Genomic DNA, 11068 nt, shown 5'->3' on the forward strand with positions numbered 1-11068 from the left:
CGAGCATGTTTGGTGTAACGAGGATTGGAATCCGCGACCCTCAGATTACGAGTCGAGTGCCTTAACCACCTGACCATGTCGGGCCATCAGGTTTGTGGGCTCACGCACATTCTGAAATTAACACCCACTTTTTTTCTTTAATAAAAAATAACAAGCAAAATTTAACGAATGGAGAGCAGTGTTCTTCTTATGACTCTATACTTTCGACATTATAATAAAATTAATATTTTCGTTTTATAATTGTATTTGTTAAATACTTCTCAAATGCTTGGTACGTTTAAAATATTTTTTTTTATTCGAGCATGTTTTTAACCCGTTTTGATTTATAGACCGTGCGTAAACAACACGGTCACTTTAAACAATGACAATAACATTGCTTTATCCACAAAAGAAACAAACAATCTGTACGGAAACAAACTTTCAGAGGAGGTATTATGAAGACTTTCTGTGGTATTAAAATCAAATATATTATTAATATATTTAAGTTTGGTTTGAACTTCATGCAAAGCTACTCGAAAACTACCTGCTAATGTATTTAGGAATTGTTATGGCTAATTATTCTAAAATAAGCTGCAGGATGTCCTCGGTGCCTATGGTAGGAATATGGTAAACACGGTACATAAGATGGAAGAATGAACTGCACATATACGAGTTTTCACTTATATATTTTTGTTATGTTAAGCTCCTCTTCTAAGAGCTGAGAGAAGTGATCCAGTATTTAGTTTATGAGTTGAGAAAGGTGCACATGTTAATAATAATTTCACTTAATGTTAATAAACCTAATTACATTTATTTGATAGGGTGTTTTGCTTTTGTTTGGTTTTGAATTTCGCGCAAAGCTACACGAGAGCTATCTGCACTAGACATCCCTAATTTAGCAGTGTAAGACTAGAGGGAAGGCAGCTAGTCATCATCACCCACCGCCAACTCTTGGGCTACTCTTTTACCAACGAATAGTGGGATTGACAGTCACATATAACGCCCCCACGACTGAAAGGGTGAGCATGTTTGGTGCGACGGGGATTCGAATTCGCGACCCTCAGATTACGAGCCACACGCCTTAACCCACCTGGCCATGCCGGACCTATGTAAGGTTGGTGTATTTATATTTATTTCACATATAAACTGTTAAAGCTTCAAAACCGTTCTTTTGTGTGTATTTTCTTATAACAAAACCACCTCGGGCTATCTGCTGAGTCCAGTGAGGAGAATCAAACCCCTCATTTTAGCGTTGTAAATCCCTAGCCCGTACGAGTCGAGTGCCTTAACCACCTGATCATGCCTGGCTTTGATAGTATGGAGATATGTAATCATGAAATATCTATTCATGCTCAAATTAAGTTGTTTTGGATATCATTTCCAGTAGCTGACGACACACATTTCCCAATATCAAGTTTTATAAATATTTTTATTCGTTTTGCTAATTACATTTTATCATCTCAATCTCTCATTATTATTATTTGATGATATTTCATTCATTAACGTCTGTGTGTTGCATACAAGAAAATTCACTTATATTTTACACTGTACTATACAATGTTGTCTCAGCTTTTACACTCATTACAAATTATGCCCGTCTCAAACTTTACACTTATTATATAACATATTTGACTTAGATTTTATACTTACCATAAAATATGTGGTAGGTACGGCACATGTAGTCCATTGAGGAGCTTTGTGCTTAATTATAAACAAAGACATTTACTAAACAATATTCCTGTCTTAGGTTTTATACTAACTACACGATATGTTTGTCTTGTATATTTTACAGTATACTGTACAAACACATGTGTCGGAGGTATTTTGTTTATAAATTAAACCCTCTTTCTACAAAGAAAAAAAAGAGACAATACACTTTATAGCCATTTGTCTATTTGCCTATATTCCACGTAGCGTCGATAATACATAAAACTATGCAACAAAATTTTTACTTTTTCTTGTTCCTGGGCAGAAAGTGTTATTTCCCAATTGCTTATGCTTAAAGTAAATGGAAAAGACCTATTTTTTCTTCAAACTTTGCTTTGTGATTTTGGTAATGAAATTTTCAAATTTACCTATTTTCCAGAACATTCCAGGTAGATTCAGTGCTGAGTAGCTGATAGAGAATGTTCTCGAACTTAGAAGAATTTTCAAAAACTTTCTAGAATGTTGTAGAACTTACGAGACTTTTCTAGAACTTTCCACAGTAATATATATACAGGTGCTCACCACTCACCATTTCAGTTTAGTTTTAGCTGCCTAAGTGAACACATAGACCTATCTGATTTTATCAGAGATGGTATCAAAAAGCTGCAAACATCCTCTAGACGCATTCTGCTATGTATGTAGCAAATTTATCAAGAGAAGAGCGAGAAAGTACTCTGTGACAGTATCTGCTAAAACATGTGAAGCCTACAAAGCATATTTCGACATGTCTGTCGGGATCAAGACAAACCCTGGGTCTCCAAGGAGGCTTTACCAAGTTCTCTGTTATCTTTGCCTTTGGGACAGCAAGGATACTGCAGCACATTACAACAGGAAGCACTGGCCACAACGGACCAAGTTCTTTGTGGGGAGGCACAATGTGAAGTTTGAGCCACTAGTGGACCTCCAGAAGGTGTTGTTCCCACCATTGCACATAAAATTGGGTCTTATGAAACAATTTGTCACAGCTCTTGATAAGGAGTCTGCAGCCTTTAAGTACCTTCGAGACTTCTTCCCTAAGCTGTCTGAGGCAAAGGTCAAAGCTGATGTCTTTGTTGGACCACAAATAAAAAAAGGATCATGGAGTGCACAGAATTTCCAAAAAGCTCAGTAGGAAGGTGAAAAAAGCTTGGGGTAGCTGTGTTACAGAGGTTCAGGGCAATCACAGGGCCGAAAATTATGTGGAACTGGTTAAGGCTCTGGTGAAGAACTATAGTAAAATGAGCTGCAGGATGTCCCTGAAAGTCTATATCCTTGACGATCATCTTGATAAATTCAAGGAGAACATGGGAGCATACTCTGATGAGCAAGGCGAGCGCTTCCACTAAGATGTACTGGATTTTGAACGCAGCTACCAAAAAAACATGATGGGAGATTATATTTGGGGGCTGATACATGAAAGTGATTTACATTACCGTCGCAAATCTCGGAAAACTACTCACTTCTAAGCATTTTTGTATAACTTTAGAATAAATACATTTAAATCTTGATTCATATGTTGTTTTATTCAGACTTATGCAAATGTGCCCGTTTTTACATAGAAAATAGATCAATTTCTAAATTTCATTATTCAAGTCACAAAAGCAAAGTTTTAAGGGAATAATGGCCATTTTCTGTACTTTTACAACATAAGCAATTAAGAAATAACACGTACTATCCAGGAATAAAATTTGCGTTACATAGTGTAATTATTATGTAATACAACAAGACAAATGTACAGAATGGTATTCTGATTAAAACAAACAGTAACAAGTTAAACTAAGTTTTGTAGAATAACAGGAGATCCGTGGAGTTGACGAGAAAGAGAGGGAAGAAGTTAGTGTGGGCAGAACGAAGGCAGGAGGTAAAGAAGATTCTGGATAAAAATGGCACTTTGGTAAACAAAGTGTGTGGCATGTATTGAATGTGATTAAGGAAGGAAAACTAGAACCAGTTTTGTACTGATTTAAAAATACTTTAACTGGAAATGAATGTAATTTAGTGAGACGCAATTGAATAAAGCAAAACTGAGAAAAAATGAAAGAAACTTGATAGTGTTATCCTTCTTTAAAGCAACAGTTAAAAATGATCACTGACTACATTTGACAGTATCTCAGAGAATGCTAAGAATGAAACATGGCCGTCCTTTTATAATGTTTAGATCCAAATTGTCATCTAATCTCGAAACTGCTTTCCGAGTTCATGACGAATTCCTGTTCCCACACGCATGCAAAATCTATATGCTGAACTGCTTTTAACGGTAAACTATAATATCACGTAAGTAACTTATCAATGCTGAACTGATTTTCATGGTAAGCATTAATACAAAGTTAACAAATATATATATGTGTGTGTCACATAGATATATATTAATCTACACAGAAAAACTACTTACACCATTCTACAGTAGTAACACGTATACACATATCTGAGAGTCAGAAATATATGATTACCGCATTTTAATCAACCTCCAGATATAGAGAAGTTAATCAGTTCAACCGATGTCTTAATGACGTCATTTTTAACAACATCCAAGTTTTACTGATTCTTATGGCCTGAAATAACAGCTTCAACTACTCTTATTCTATGAACACGTGAAATACGAGTTAGCCCTTGTGTTGTTGAGGTCCCTCGACAAGATGTGCGTATGGAGTTATGTTGTACACGATATTATTTACAGTACGCCATAATTTGATATACGCATGCTTAGAAAATTACAAAAACTACTGAATATTTAGATCCATAAACTCCATTATTTTATTAGTCCAGGACGTGTTTAACTTTCACCACAAATCAATGATCTGCCACCTCACTGAACAGTCAGGACTGCCGATAAGGGGAGGTAATGTTGTGGGGCGTTACTTACCGGCAAGGACAGATTTAAGCTAAAACAAAATGGGGCTTCTCGGGCTCTATTCATATCAGTATTACACATAAAGTGAAACAAATAATTTCAACAAATAGTTGAATAAGTTAATACACTTAACAAATGAAATGAAATGAAATAGACTTAATGTAATTTATTGCTATCATAAAAAGCATTTTACGTATCTATATAGCTATAGCTGGCCTAGTTGACCGTTAAATTCACCCGGGCCTGTACATAAAATAAAGAGATAAATAATAAGGTAATACACACTAAAAATGTTGCCATGAAAAAGGCTCGGAAAGTTTCATTTCATAGTTAACTGATATTATTGGGGCCTCGTGCACTGGATAACTCTCGACGGCCCTGCAAACAGTCTAAACGTTTGAGAAATCGTTCTTCCAAATGAAGTACTGGCTGAAGTAACCCTCAGTTTAGTCATTATGATTACGTCGACAAATAATGTCTCACATGTTGTTAAAACATTATTAATTTGAGTCTAAACTATTACCTTTTATACACAGCGAAGAATTTATACTTTCTTTAAAGTTTAAACAAGAATGACAGATAAAAAATAAAATAAAACGAAAATAACACGCGAGTGAGAGAATTCAGCGCATGATATACACAAAATATAATGTACCTAAAGTATTACATACAAAAATTGAGACGAACAACGGACAGCAATGTCATCTAAGATTGAATTGTGGGTATAGGTAGTGTTACAGTGGTTTAGAGTCTTTGAAAATTCTTGAGTTTTCTAAAATAAAAATGCAATATGTGATCTGGCATTAATTTGTTTGGAATTAAGCAAAAACTACACAACGGGCTATCTGTGCTCTGCCCATCATGGGTATTGAAACTCGGTTTCTAGCGGTATGATATGCCACTGGAGGGCGAATTTTCATTAGGCTGTGCTGTAGACTTGCATCAATAGACATATGATTTGTACGGTTTACGTCACCCCTAGACTATCTTCTCTCCTCCTCTCACGGCTTACATCACACAAAGTAAAAATGTAAAACAGATAAAATATTGTCAGGTTAGTCTAATATTCTTGGGGAGGCAACAGATATGCCTCCCCCATAACTAACAGCACTGACGACATAAAAGTGGGAAATTACACAGGAAATATCGAAACTGATTTACACGTGGAAATACAGAATAAGACACAAAATGACGAGAATGATGTAGGTGTAGAAATTCAACAATAGTCAAAGCTAATGGACATGTCAGGTTATCTGGATGATAGGTTAGGTTTCAGTGTATTAATATACACACTTCTATCTGTGTACGGGTGAATAGAGTCAAATGTTGCGTGACACTAGATTCTCTAAGTAAACCACGGTAAAGACAAGAATGATTCAAAATAATAAATCATTTTTGTGTTTATAACCTCCTTGGTTATTTTTCAAGTATCAGATAAGAACTTTCCTTATCACGCATTCATGCCAGCACTTTGATATTTTAATAAGCAAAGTTTAAGTCAACGACTTAAATATTTCATTTTCAGGTATGTAGTTGTTGCTATCACGTGGTGTGTTGCTCAGCAACCTGTCTGTTATCCCCTGAACTACTACTGTTACTAATTCAAATTTCAATTGGATACTTAATGAATATTCCACATAAAATGTCCTTTTTCAAGAAAGTATATTCACAGTTAAATCTCGTTTAATATCCCCTTTTTATATACCTAAGTAAGTTTGTGTAATTAGTTAAAACCTTTGTATTAGGTAAGGATAAAAATATATTTATCTTTAGTGAGGTACATACACTGTTAGCAGCAATTTGGATATTGACATTGATGACGTCCAGTCCGCTGACCCGGGTTTGACTCTTTTTTCTCGTACTTAATGGTTCCAGGGATGTAAAGCTATTCTCTACGCACAGTAACTATCAATCACACATAAAAGGAGCTTATGTTTTGAACAGCATTTTTATATTGAAGAAAAATATTGTATTTTCAGTGAATATTTACTATGGATAAAAATATTTCTAAACTTATACTAAAACAATATTTAAATTAATAAATTTACTAACATGAAAAATTCGAATGATTAAACCTTTTCAAAATGCGTTAAAAACAATATTTACTTCATTGTTTTGAATATAACTAAGTTGACCAAGATTCAGACCTGCTGTAGCTGCTCAAAAGATACACATGCCAATCATTAACTTACTTTTACTAATGCGTAAAACCGAATACAAGAATATTTTGATCTGTACACATCATATGGATATAAAAATATATTATGCAGTTTTCCTGAAAGGACATCGAAGGCCTCCTGGACGGGTCATCTGCTTTAACCATTCTCACCACACCAATATACACTATTGTGTTGCCTGTCGGGCAATCAGTAGACACTACAATGATGTCATATAAGGGATGCTTAACATTGAAATCTGTACTGTCCTGATGTTAGTAAAATTTGCGCATGCCACGAATCATGAGAAGAATTATGCACTCTGTAGAATACAGTGCAGCATAACGTACGAACTTTAAAAGTAAGAAACAAAAATATTTCTTACTCTTAATTTTGGTTTTATTTACTCTTAAAACAGAACATTTTCGGGAGCTTTGCGGAAGTACATCTAGTATTTTAGACGAAATACACAAATGGTTTATTAATAATAATTTCCGATTAGAGCAAACTATTTATAGCGAAAAAAATCAACCTTTCTTTCGTTCTTATTTATTGTTTTAACAGTTGGGTACCCTTGTTCTTAATGACATTTTTCCACCGTAAACAAATTCATAATGTCTTACGAGGTTTTGTCAGCTTGCAAATAAATAATCGATGTTGAAAATTAAAATAATAATATTGATGTCATGTTATTAATTATTGCCCAAAAATCTGTTGTGTAAATAACTTAAATAAAAATGTATAATAATTATGATTCAGTATCTTAATCTGGTTCACATTGTTATAGTCACTGTTCGCAAAAATTGGTTATATATATATATATTTAGAGCACAAAGACTACACTTACGTCTCTTATATCTAGACAGGACTTACGAGTAGTGGCATTGGAGAAAGGTCTTTTCGGCACTAGATATAGCAAGTGTAATATTCTCATTTGGTTTACTCATAGATTTTTAGATTTACTAATGTAGTTACAGCGATGTGGTTTTGTTATAAGAAGATACACACACACACACCAATGTAGTTTTCTCCTGTTGTTACTGTAGTTGTTGGACCCACGCTAGTAACAAGAAGACTGGCTTGTTGTTTCTCTAATTTTTGTGGATGATATTAAACCTAATCAGAAATAAAATGATAAAAACAAATATAAATAAATAACAGGTGTTAAAAAATTATTTTAAGTCTTCTAGAGACCAGAAGACTTAAATAAAACAAACAACTTGCTTAACCAGGTTCACACTATAGCAGTCGTTGTTCATAAAAATTAGAAATAACAGGTGCAGTGTGATTGGTTTATTAAAACGTTCACCTTTGTTTTCACTTACGAGTTCTTAAAATTTAAAGAGTATGGCATTTGAGATAAAATGCTACGACTCACGTTACTGTTGAGATACGGAAGTAAGAAGCACAATATTACCAGCAATAAGCCAAAAACTAACGTTTGTGAAGGCACCAAATAATAAGTAACAAACTAAGCAAATACTCGAATCGTAACTAAAATATTGTTTGTTTGTTTATTGAAGTTAAAATATCGTACATTAACTAAATACTGTCACGTAAGAAACAGGAAGTGTTTGAAACTTTTGTAAAAACAGAAATGTTTTCACCGTGAGATTTAAGAAAGTTCAGTTCGAATAATAATAAGATTTAGAAAGGAAAATTGGAAAAATTGTAAATATGGCAAAGATAGTAGTTATCAAACACTAATGTAGCTTAACTAATGATGTAATGTCATGCTATATAAGGAGCTATTATTATTAGTACAGTTAGAAAAGTTTTTTATAGACTATAGTTTAGGGGTCGGAATTATATGATTAGATAAGGCACGTTCGGAATATTCGCTTAACTTAATTTTCAATTCCTACTGTTAAGACATGAAAGTTTTGAAAAGATCATTGCATATCGCAAAACTTTTAAAATCATAATAAGGAGCAAGATTGTAGTTGAACTTCCTACAAAACTCAATGAGTTTTGTGTTCAAAATGAGATAGGAGAAATCACATTCAAGAAAGAAATACATGTATTTATTTTTATTTGCGAAATTTTCTAGGCGTTACTTTAGCATATTTCTTCCAGAAACAAACACCCTGAATTCTAGTTTTGTTCTGATATTAATAAATTATTTTTATTTAAAAGATGTTAATGTATAAATGCAGAAAAACCGCGTTTATTTTTAACAATAGCTCAACAATAGATGGCAGCACTCCATAGTAAGTAAAGCTGACCTGTTTGTATACAGAGATTTTTCGTAACTTCAGAATTGCATAAATGCTCAAAATAACACCATGCCCATAGTTCTTATATAATTAAAAGTGTTTGTTTGTTTGTTTTTGAATTTCGCGCAAAGCTACTCGAGGGCTATCTGCGCTAGCCGTTCATAATTTAGCAGTGTAAGACTAGAGGGAAGGCAGCTAGTCATCACCACCCACCGCCAACTCTTTGGCTACTCTTTTACCAATGAATAGTGAGGTCACATTTTAACGCCCCCACTGCTAGGAGGACGAGCATGTTTGGTGCGACCGGAATTCAAACCCGCGACCCTTGGATTACGAGTCAAACGCCTTTTTTTTATTTACAAACCTCTTGAAGAGGCCTCATAATCACATAAATTACATATGAAATAAGTACAAAAATCAAATACACAGTTATATACAATTTAACGCACCGAATACTATCTGTAATTGCTCATATTAAAGGACACACAATAATGTAACGTTGTGAACATAGACGAACAAGTTTAGAATAAAATTGAAAGAAATAATTGTCATCATTACGAATAACATAGCTGGAGTAATCAAAACTTATTTTCTTTCTTAACTCATCCTTATAAAATAACAACAGATTTAAATGGATATTTTTGGCTAAACAAATCTTCCTAACAGTCATTATACAATATTTAACTAATGTAATCAAAATCATACACTGTAGGCTGTCATCTTTTCTTATTCCTTCTAGAAGCCCTGTACAAGAATTCGCCGTTTCTGATTCATTGGTACAGATTTTTGAATTATAAATAAAATAGTGTCGAAAACTAATGTCCATAAGGGTTGAACCATTGGACACAGGCAATATAAATGTCTCACTGTTTCAGTTTCTTTTCCACAAAGTGTACATAAGCCTGTATCATGTTTTTCATATGAACAAGTTTATTGTTCGTCATTAAAGCATTGTGTTAATAATAAATAATAGTTAAATAAATAATAGTTTTTAAGGGAAGCCAACGAGGGGCAAATTCGTAAGTGAAGTCCCTTAAGCGAATTAGTCCCGCACAATAACATTTTTATTATAGAATGTGCTTAATCCCATTGTGGGAACAAAAACATTGAGAAACAGTGGCTGCCGGGAAACAATTTCTATGTTATTTGAGAAGATTTGACGACACCTAACGGGTGTTTTACATGACTCTAATACTTCACAATAAAATGTAGGATCATTCATCATGTATCGTGTCACAATACCACACATCGTGCCCAAGATTTAAATCACCATACTTGCCTAAAAGATGGGCAAAGAGGATAAAGTCGAATGCCTTAACACGCTTGGCCATGCCGGTGTAACGATTTCAAACTACCCCCTGTAAATGTTACCCCCGTAATTTGAATTCGTTTTCATATTACCGGGAGGAAGGACAAAATTTCATCTTACCTCCCTTGATTTCAAACTACCCCCTTCCCGATAGACTCGTTTTAACGGTTTGTTAAGATGCTAGACGTCTTTATCGCACTCAGTGTGTAAATGAAATTAACACGTTAATAATAATGTAAAAATTCGAATATTTATCATGTTCTATATCTCATGCTATCAATCACTCATTTTTATTTCAGTGCGCATAAAGAAATATAACAAAATTAATATGTATAAATTACAATATATTGAAGATAGTATGTAGACCTTGTAGTCTGGCGAGGACGAGCCCTTAAAATACCTTTTATCTTATATAAATCATCAATTTTAATAAAAGAAATAATAGGCCTTTTGCCTATTATCATGTATTTAGATACGTACTCGACACGCACTGCAAATATTAAAGACAATCATTATGTTTGTCATTTTGGCGTTAGAAGTAATTTGAAATCAAGGAGTAATTTAAAATCGATTTCTTGTTATTCCCCGGTACTCTGAAAACGATTTCATATTACCGGGGTTAACTGAAAACGGGGGTAATTTGAAAACGTTACACCTGGCCACAATTAAAAGTGACTTGACTTGAATTCACATCGATTTTATTCCATGTTTATGATTGAATTATGCAGAAGTGATTTAAGCGTGAATTATAAAAGTCGAGAAGTCAAGTTACAATAATATAAGGTAGACTAGGTGAATCCGACAACTTTTGTGTCTACTGACTTTCTTAAGTTACGTTTCTGTTCGATAGTAACTATTTTTAGTTTAAAAT

This window comes from Tachypleus tridentatus, chromosome 4 (genome assembly GCF_004210375.1).
Source record: "Tachypleus tridentatus isolate NWPU-2018 chromosome 4, ASM421037v1, whole genome shotgun sequence".
NCBI lineage: Eukaryota > Metazoa > Arthropoda > Merostomata > Xiphosura > Limulidae > Tachypleus > Tachypleus tridentatus.